We start from the raw sequence: 9987 nt of genomic DNA, 5'->3' as shown, positions 1-9987 counted from the left end.
GCGTCTGTTATTCAAGCTCTGTGTCTCCGCCTCTGGGGCAGGGCTTACCCTTCTCTCCCGCGCCCCCCTCGGCCGGCCGGCCCCACCGCACCGCGGCCCTTACCTGCGCTGGCACACAGTGCTACTCTCCCACCCCGCGAACGGGCCTCGAAGCCTTCCTCGCCCTGAGAGCGGCAGGGCTGAAGCCTCTGGGACCCAGGACCCACTTCACCCTTACCAGTTATAGAGGACCCCAGAGATTTGTTTAATGTGGGTCATTTCTACGATACTGGCAGCCTCTGAGATTAAAACTGTGACCTATTCAAATGATGTATTCGTTCCTTCAAAATAAAAGTGACCCCATTTCATAGGAACGTAAATAACATTGTTCTGTAAGAACATGTCTTTTCCAAAACAAAGCAAAAATACAATGGTGAAGAACGTATCAGAAAACTATGTTTGCAAGTGTCTTTAATGTCTGGCTTAACAGGAGAAAGCTGGACTCAGGTCTACTTTCGCGTTCTGTCTATCACAGTGTGTTGCTGTGGTTGAATCCAGAAAGGGAAAGGTGCTGTAATAGCCTTTTCAGATCATTATAGGTATTGTCCTTTGATAATACAGCAAAACTAGATAAGGGTTTATTTCTTAACGATTTGCTGCAACATGGAATCTGGAAGCATATCAGTGAGCTTTTCATACTCGCAAACATCGAAGTTCATGGGCCTGCCTTGTGCTTTGAATGGACCTTCCCCTCGCACAAGGTTTCATAATGCCATGCAGGGGTCATGTGGAACATTCTGATTCGCTGAGGTTTACAGATCTCTCAGATGCTGACATATTTCATGTGGTATTAAAAGTCACAGACGTTACCGTTACCACCGATCTTTTACTAAAAAATGTCTTTCAGTATTGGGAAATCGTCAAGCTCGTGGTGAAGAATACAAGTATTCAAAATTGTAATTTTCACACAAAACTTCAAATTTTGTCCTTGCCAAGAAATACTGTCACTGATTTCGCTCTGAAGAGACAGCCTCCTTTACTCATTTTCTGGAAAAAGTCTGCCAAGTACCCGGATGATTCTGTCATTTGTTCTGAGTGAAAATGGAACAGCTTCGTGGCCTGAGCCTTCTGGAGACATCCATCCACAGGCTTCGCATTCAGCAGAGCATTTTGAAGATCCCTGCGGACTCTGTCAATAGTCTCCATCGAGTAAGTTTTCACTCCTTGGCGCTCGTAAGTGACACTGGCCATTTTTGACCGCAGTCCCTTAGTGTGAGGACCCCAGTGACCACTGCACGTTTGGAGTCCACGGCCTGATTCCTGTTGAGGCTTCGGGGGCTGTCCCCACCACTGCTCGTGTCCACACACAGCTTCCTTACAGATACCACTTTCTCTTCACATGCACTATTACTATGCAAATTTGGATCTAGAGGACCCTGAAAGGGATCCTCAGGGAACCCTGGGCCACACTTGGAGAACCCCTGGCCTCGCGAGCATTGCACCATCCTGCTCATCTGGGCCTGTAACACCCTTCACAGCCTGAGCACCCTATTTGTCACTTTGCATTTGTCTCTGTTACTCACTGTGCAACCTGGTGAAAATTAACAAATCTTTACTAACTTTGGGTTTTGGCATCAGTAAAATAGGGGTGAGAATAATCACCTCACCAGCTGGCTGTGAGAGCGGAGTGAATGTGTGTGAAGCACCCACCATCAGTGAGTCCCTCTTGTGACTAAAAAAGACCACGATTCTCTAAAAGCTCCAATATGTCATCGTTCAAGCGTTAACCAGAGTTGCTTGTCCTCGGGGTGGATTCCCAGTACTCCTCGGTTACACTGCAAACTACGTCCTTTCCCAAACACCAGCTGACTTTGATCTACCTCTTTGCACACTCAGGGCAACGTGTTCTGAATTATTTGGTAGGTGAGTCCCATATTATTCTCTGTCTCACAAGTGTATCTTCTGCCTACAACCAAAGTCTAAGCTTCCAGAAGACAAACTGTTTAAAAGATCGTATAGCTGCTTTGTGTTGGTGTCGCATTTCCGCATAACAGGTCACCCTGCAATGCAGTGGCTTAGAAGCCACGGTGATCGTTACCATCACTCCTGTTGCTATGGGTCAGGAATACAGAGGCGGCATGGCCGGATGTCTGTGAGGTCTGGGGCTGGAATCATCTGAAGGCTCTTACACCCCATGTCTGCCAGCTAGTGTCGGCTGGGGCCCAGCCACACGTGGTGTATTCATGTGGCCTGGGCTTCCTCACAACGTGGCGGCCACATTCCCAGGATGAGGATCCTGACGGAGAGAGAGCACCAGGCAGGAGATTTCTCCTTTTGATGACCTCGCCTCGAAAGTCACACAGCCTCACTCCCACCAGAATGCACCAGTCAGCACAGTAACAAGACCCCACAAGGATTTGAAGGGAGGAAACAGTGACCCCACCTCCCGGGGGAGGAATGTCCATGATAAGCTCCGGGAAGAGAGAGTATGTGACAGGAACTAAATAAATAGGTGTGGCTGTCTTTGCAAAATGGCATCTGCCACACCCCTCTGAAGTTCTCAAGAAATGAATGCAGATGCACGTGTGAACGCATAAATGGATGGAGGGATGGGTCGTGTTGAAGAGAAGGTTTTCTCAGCTGTGAGGTGGATGGTGGCATAGCCTAGACAGTCACACTGACCTACACTCTCTGTGGTGCTCATCTGACTCTCCCGGACCAAATGGAAAATTCCTGAGGTCCTCAGAGATCACCGCACTGCCTGGCAGGCACTGGGTTCTCGACAAGCGCAAGGTGGAAGGGAGGAAGGAGCTAGGGAGGAAAGGAGGAAAAGATGGGAGGGTGTTCATCNCGCCCCCCCCCCCCCCCCCCGCCCCACTCTCAGCTGGGGCAGAAATAGAACGTCGAGTTCTGGGATGGAAGGTAAAGAAACATGAATTAATTCACAGCGTCATTCTCTCTCCCAGGCCAGCAGCCATCTTTGCCTGAAGTGTAAAAAGAGCCCATCTTTCAAAAAGCTCTTCTTCAGACACATTTTTTAAATTCAGAAGGAAGCCCCAGAATGTTGTGTTTCAAATCAAATAAAAGCTACTCTACCAAATAGCAATTTCACCTTTTTTTCCCCTTTTAGGTACCAGGGAATTTTTCACCCCTTTAAAAGAAGTAATTCATTTAAATCTCTAAAGTACATTTCCTTTGAAAGCATAATGAAGAGAACAGTTCAGATATTCATGTATTTTTTAATGCTAATGCTGGGTCAGAAAGGAGAGCGCTCTGATTTTGAAAATTCACGTTACCTTTTTAAAATAGCTGATGGAAAAGAAGAGTTAAATCCAGCAAGTATGGAGGTTTACATAAGATCTGATCATGAAAATCAGCGTCTTTAACTATTCAAAGATTGTGAAAATGGAGAACACTTTCAAATCAGTCCTGCATTGGGAATTCTACCGAATTACCCTCTTGATATTCCTATATGACATCATAGTCATTTTTAAGTGAATGTGCTTCTCTCTCTAACACTCTGGTCTCGCTCTCCCTTGTCAAGCAGTGGCTGGTGAAACTGGAATGTTGTTGGCAGTAAGTGTGGGTTTACTTTCCTCCTAATGTCCAGCCCACGACACAGCACAGAGTCGGCATGGACTTTGACCTCTTGGACTTTCCACCAGTCACTGATTTTTGAGATTTTTGAAATTACCCTAATCCGTGTTTTTAATGATTCATCTCTGAATGTCTAAAAATATTAATTTCAATTTGATTTCACAACAGGTCATGCGCTCATGTGATCAGACGCCACCAGCTAGCTTCCCAGCTCCCCAACAGGTGACTACAGTTAATAATTAATAGAGGGGACCCCCACACAGTGTCCCCAGCAAAGCCCACTGGTTATCCTTGAACATTAAGGGTAAACATGCCAAAAATGTGGGCTTGCACAAGAAAGAGGAAAGAAAAAAGCCCTTGTCTTCTTTAACAACAAAAGGTAATTTGGGGCAAATTTTTCAGATAATCACCTGCATGGCCCCTCACCATGGAGCTCAAGGTAGGTCGAGGTCAACCACAGCTGTGGCCAACGTGAGCTGATGACATTGGCCTGCACGTGGTCTTCATAGAGTCCTTGGCAAGGCCAGACCTTCTGTAGAAGGTCAATTGTAAGTGCAAATATCCATCTCATTACTTCCCACCTTGAAGAGATCCACTCCAACTTGCTAAAATTGAAAGCTTTAAAAGAAAAATGTTTGCAAGATATTTGCATGCACCTAATTTCCATATGCCTGCACTGGGCACCTTCACATAAATGGTTAATGAGAGTCCTGGACTGTATGTCTCCAAAACCCTGTTTGACTCAGTCACTATGCAAAATACATCAGTTACTCAAGGGACCATTTAAGAAAGAACATCATTAGGGGTGCCTGGGGGGCTCAGTTGTTTAAGCATCTGACTTCAGCTTAGGTCATGATTTCACAGCTCATGCATTCAAGCCCCGCGTCGGGCTCTGTGCTGATGGCTCAGAGCCTGGAACTGCTTCGGATTCTGTGTCTCTCTGTCTCTGTCCCTCCCCTGCCCATGCCCTGTTTCTTTCTCTCTCCATCAAAAATAAACATTAAAAAAATTATTTTAATAAAAAGATAGAACATCATTTTATTAACAACTATGAAGAGATTATATATATAGTATACATATATCATATGTATATGATAACCATGTTACAGATAACAACTATAGTGTATAAATATTATAATAATATACTTATATATAATAACTAAAGAAGTCATATAAAAACAAACAAACGTCAGTGAGTATTTATGTGATCTTTTGATAGAGAAAGTCTACCTTCTTAACACACAAAAACAAAGAACCCAGAAGCAAAACAGGAACCGCTTTTATACCTAAAAAAGGTAAGCTGTCTAGATGTCAAAATTTCAATAAACAAACTTACAAACACATGAAAATTAGAACAAAACATTTGCATTATACATATAAAAACATTAATTCATCTAATGATTTTTATTATGCTCAGGTCATGATCTCACGGTTCCTGAGCTGGAGCCCCACATCGGGCTCTGCACTGACAGCCGGGAGTCTGCTTGGGATTTTTTCTCCCTCCCTCTTTCTCTCACCCTCCCCCCATTCTCTCTCTCTCAAAATAAACATTTTTTTAAATATATAACAAATATGTCAGATAATATTCAACCTCTCTAGAATTCAAAGTGTATATCAAAACGATGAGAAATCAATTTGTCAGTGAAAAAGTTGTATTTATTTGCTTTTTATTGTGTTTTGATAAGCATCTTCTTTGGACAGGATCTGTTAACCTAGACATTCTCTATCAGTAAGAGAATATGAATTTAGGCAACTTTTCCAGAAGGAATTTTGACAATACTTACCAGGAAGCTTAACAATTTCAAATGTTATGACCCATCTATTCTGGTTCTATGAATCTAAGGAGAATGAAATGAGCAAAGTTGTGGATATAAGGGCATTTGTTGTAGAATTATTAATTGTAAAATAGTAGGTCCCAAATGTTCAAGGACAAGAGAAGGGAAAAATTAATTGTAGGGTTTTTTTTTTCACCCAATGGAAAACTATACAGCCATTTAAACAAACACAATCTAAAGAATATTTACGGACCTTGGAAAATGTTTATGACGATAAGAGAAAACGCGTATAAATAACCCTGGCTTTCCCAGCAATGTGTCAAATTACCTGCACCTCTGCGTTTAGTAAAAGTTCCCTTGTGGGACTTCTTTTTAAGCTTATTTAGTTATTTTGAGAGAGNATTCTCTCTCTCTCAAAATAAACATTTTTTTAAATATATAACAAATATGTCAGATAATATTCAACCTCTCTAGAATTCAAAGTGTATATCAAAACGATGAGAAATCAATTTGTCAGTGAAAAAGTTGTATTTATTTGCTTTTTATTGTGTTTTGATAAGCATCTTCTTTGGACAGGATCTGTTAACCTAGACATTCTCCATCAGTAAGAGAATATGAATTTAGGCAACTTTTCCAGAAGGAATTTTGACAATACTTACCAGGAAGCTTAACAATTTCAAATGTTATGACCCATCTGTTCTGGTTCTATGAATCTAAGGAGAATGAAATGAGCAAAGTTGTGGATATAAGGGCATTTGTTGTAGAATTATTAATTGTAAAATAGTAGGTCCCAAATGTTCAAGGACAAGAGAAGGGAAAAATTAATTGTAGGGTTTTTTTTTTCACCCAATGGAAAACTATACAGCCATTTAAACAAACACAATCTAAAGAATATTTACGGACCTTGGAAAATGTTTATGACGATAAGAGAAAACGCGTATAAATAACCCTGGCTTTCCCAGCAATGTGTCAAATTACCTGCACCTCTGCGTTTAGTAAAAGTTCCCTTGTGGGAGTTCTTTTTAAGCTTATTTAGTTATTTTGAGAGAGAGAGAGAGCAGAGGAAGGGCAGAGAGAGGGAGGGAGAAAGAATCCCAAGCAGGCTCCCCACTATCAGCACAGAGATCAATGTGGGGCTCAAACTCCGGAACCGTGCAATCGTGACCTGAGCTGAAACCAAGAGTCGGACACTTAACCGACTCAGCCCCCCAGGCGCCCCTGCTTGTGGGTTTTAATGTCTGTTCCACACTGAGAATCACCAATATGCTACATTATACCAATACGACTGCATAGAATAAAAAGATTGAAACAAAATCCACAGAGCATTGTGGTTCCCCCCCTTCAAATGGTAGAACAGGCAATTTTATTGTGATGTAAGATATTATTTTTCCAAATTCCCCATAACGTGTACTTATTACATTTGTAATTTGAAAAAGGAGCTACTTTTTAATGTAAAATAAAGTCTTTAATCTGGGATGAGATATATCTGCTGCTAATATTGGGGCTTTTCAAATTTTAGACTCCACTTCATAAATCAAATTTCCCTTAGATAATTTATCTAATACTCAAGCACAGCACCATTTTGACCATACAATTGTGTTTATTTTTATTGATGTTTTTCCTCATTTTTAAATTGATAAAAAATTTTCCAAGGGAAAATTGAACGTTAAATTCAATTGCTAATTTTTTTTTTTAGTAATTTGACATATTTTTGAGATAATAAGCATGGACTTATATTTTAACTTAAGAAATGTATTTGTGTTGGGGTGTCTGGGTGGCTCTGTTGGTTAAATGTCTGACTCTTGATTTAGGTTCAGGTCATGATCTCACAGTTTGCGAGATCAAGCAACACGGAGCCCGCTTGGGATTCTCTCTCTCTTCCCCCGCCTTCATGCTCTCTCTCCCTCATATATATGTCTGTGATATATATGTCTCATATATATGAGTTGTTGTTGTTGTTCTTGTTGGAAACGTTAAGCAGAAGGCCACTAACTGATTCATCATTTCTTCTCTTCCGATTTCTATTTCAAGAGGCTAAAATCCTTTGGCTGTATCATTGGCCACTTTACACTGTGAAAACATGGATAGAGCTTGCTTCCCAGAGGAGTGACAATAATCAGACACACTTGAGAGCATATTTATAAAGAGTTACCAATAGCTTATAATCAATCAAGCTGTATTGCTTTTTTTTTTAGAGTTTATTTATTTTTGAGAGACAAAGACAGAGCATGAGCAGGGGAGGGGCAGAGAAAGAGGGAGACACAGAATCTGAAGCAGCTCCAGGCTCTGAGCTGTCAGCACAGAGCCCGACGAAGAGCTCGAACCCATGAACTGTGAGATCATGACCTGAGCCGAAGTCAGATGCTCAGCCAACAGAGCTGCCCAGGCGACTCCCCCCCCATAATTGCTTTTAAATTATGTGTGTTCTTGTCTTTCTATCAAGATCCAGCCCATCATGTAAAACATGAAGATTGATGCTGTCCTGGTGGTGGCGGTAAGGTCTTTGTCCTCTGCATTCTGACCGCATACACCTGTCGTCTGCATCAATTCCTGCCCCACCTGTCTTGCCTCTTAATCGAGCTCCTGGTTAAGCTCGAGATCTCAGGGGCGAAGCCGTAGGCCCTTATAAAGCGCAAAGCATAGCTAGTACTCAGAGATCATGCGTGTGGTTCAAACTCCTGGTGGTGACTTGCGCTCCGTGGACTGTGAAACTCACAAAGCCCGAAGTTCAAGAGACGCTAACGTCCTCACTCCCTGCGGCCCACTCCCAGAGCCAAAGGGACACGTGCTCGGGGGTTGTCCTAAGTCAGAATCCACCAGATGCGAGTGCCTGCAGGCTGCACAGCTCGTGCTCCGTGGGCATCAGTGGGGGCGTGAGCAGGGCTGGAACGTTCCGGCGCAGTGATCGCCTGCCCTGTGAATCTGCCCCCTGACTATCCGCATGCTGCCTGGTGGGCTTTCCCTCTCATCCCGCTCGTTTCAGCCACCATATCCCATAAGGTCTGGCCTGGCATGCCACCCCCCAGCCCCACCACGGAACATTCTCTGATCCTGAACGCAGTGGGCTGGGGCTGCAGTGGTAACATAGTCTCCCCAGTGAAAGGAAACTTGTGTCTTCAAAACAAGACCAAAACGAAGCCAGATTTTGTGATCTGGTGCGTGACCGATCTTCCCTGGGAAGTGTTGGGATGACTGCACTTCTCTGCAGACATGCACACCTTCCCACGATTATTACAAGCTGGGTGTGCGCTCTGCTCCTGGATGGGACACCCGGGGCCAGAGCCTGACCCGTCCCTATGGCGTCCCTGCCGGACAGGACAGCTGGTGTGCTGGTTGCACTCTGCTCAACACTTACTGAGGCGGTCACTCAGGGCCATTTAGCATGAGTCTACTACTAATGTTTTGCGCTTTACATGGAAACGTAACTCTATCGATTCGTTTCCAAGGCTCCCAAATCGCAAATGTGCTTTCAAGGAGGAAATCAATACAAAGTGAGACGCCGCCGCTCCCGCCCGCCTCAGTGCACGTGATGTCACGAACCTTCCGACCGCCCCACCTGGAAGGAGGCTCAAAGGCAGGCCTCAAACCGCGGCCCCGGACCGGCAAGCCGTACAGCCGCGAGCGTCGCCAGCGCCCCTGAGGACCCTGCTCTCCCGCCTTCACGTGCGGCCCCTTAAATACACTAATCCAGCTTTTTAAATCACTCCCCACTGATGTTTCCTAACGTAGAAATGCAAAGGATGGGCGTGCTGGGTGCGAGGCAGGCGTGGAGGCCAGTGTCTGTGGCCTCAGGTGACCTCGCTGCCCCGCAGGACGCCTCACGCGGAGTCACAGATACCGACCAGGAGGGCCCGAGGCAGCGGGGGGTGGTGCGGACTGTGGCACCAACCGGGATGCTGCCCTCACGGTTCTGAGAGCCCCCAAGCGCCCTCCCGATGGCCAAGCTTCAGCCTGTCCGATGGCGAGATGGACAGGGCTCGGCTTACTCTCTCCAGGCTGCAGAGGGGGCTGTCGGAGGCCGTCTGGCAGGGGGAGCACAGGGGCGGAAGGGCAGGGGTGAGGCCGGCCTCCGGCGTCAGCACCCGCCCCCCCCCAGGGCACGCTTACTGCCTGGGGACTGATGGCTCTCCCGCGTGTCGCTGGCCCGGTGACACGCACCCTCCAGATCCATGAAGTTAGAAGATGCAACAAAACAGTGTTCAAGACCAAAACATGTCTTGATTTAGAGACACCCATTTTCCCCCAATTATCTGCTTCTGCACACAAAGCAAATTATGATCAAACCTCATTAATGTAGAACTACAGGCATAAGGCCCACGTAATGTATTGCAAATCTGATTTATAAAATATTTTAAGAGAAGTGCAATTTCGTTATTCGTAAATTCAATAAAGAGTGTGAGGATGGAAATGGATAAAAGTGAAATGAATTCTGTAAAAGGACTTGTGTGCTTATGTGCGAGACGGAGAAATCCAAATGGTAAAACACCCTCACGATAAAACACCGTTCTGACCGGGACCCTGAGCACGTTCGTGAAGCTCCTGCTTCCCGTCCGGAAGTAGTTTTGATACTTGAGTCTTGTCCGTCTGGCAGGGGATCATCTGAAGGGCTCATCGAAGGCTCCCGAAACGTTCGGAA

At 44.8% G+C, this 9987-nt stretch overlaps 1 long non-coding RNA gene across 3 annotated transcripts; it reads left to right on the top strand.

The window, feature by feature from the left end:
• Positions 1-1423: 1423 nt before the first annotated feature.
• Positions 1424-9709, top strand: LOC144226056 (uncharacterized). 3 transcript variants are annotated; one of them, XR_013333519.1, is made up of 5 exons: positions 1424-2465; positions 3745-3798; positions 4796-4871; positions 7795-7845; positions 8798-9709. It is a non-coding gene; the product is annotated as an uncharacterized LOC144226056 (long non-coding RNA). The 3 variants fall into 3 exon arrangements; XR_013333518.1 differs by lacking the exon at positions 8798-9709 and having other exon boundaries at positions 7795-8070; XR_013333520.1 differs by lacking the exons at positions 1424-2465; positions 3745-3798; positions 8798-9709 and adding an exon at positions 3983-4124 and having other exon boundaries at positions 7795-8070.
• The last annotated feature ends 278 nt before the right edge of the window (positions 9710-9987 follow it).

The sequence above is a fragment of the Crocuta crocuta genome, unplaced genomic scaffold (genome assembly GCF_008692635.1).
Source record: "Crocuta crocuta isolate KB4526 unplaced genomic scaffold, BGI_CrCroc_1.0 scaffold506, whole genome shotgun sequence".
Classification (NCBI taxonomy): Eukaryota; Metazoa; Chordata; class Mammalia; order Carnivora; family Hyaenidae; genus Crocuta; species Crocuta crocuta.
Note: the sequence above shows the minus strand (reverse complement) of the source record. Positions and strands in the feature narration are given on the sequence as shown.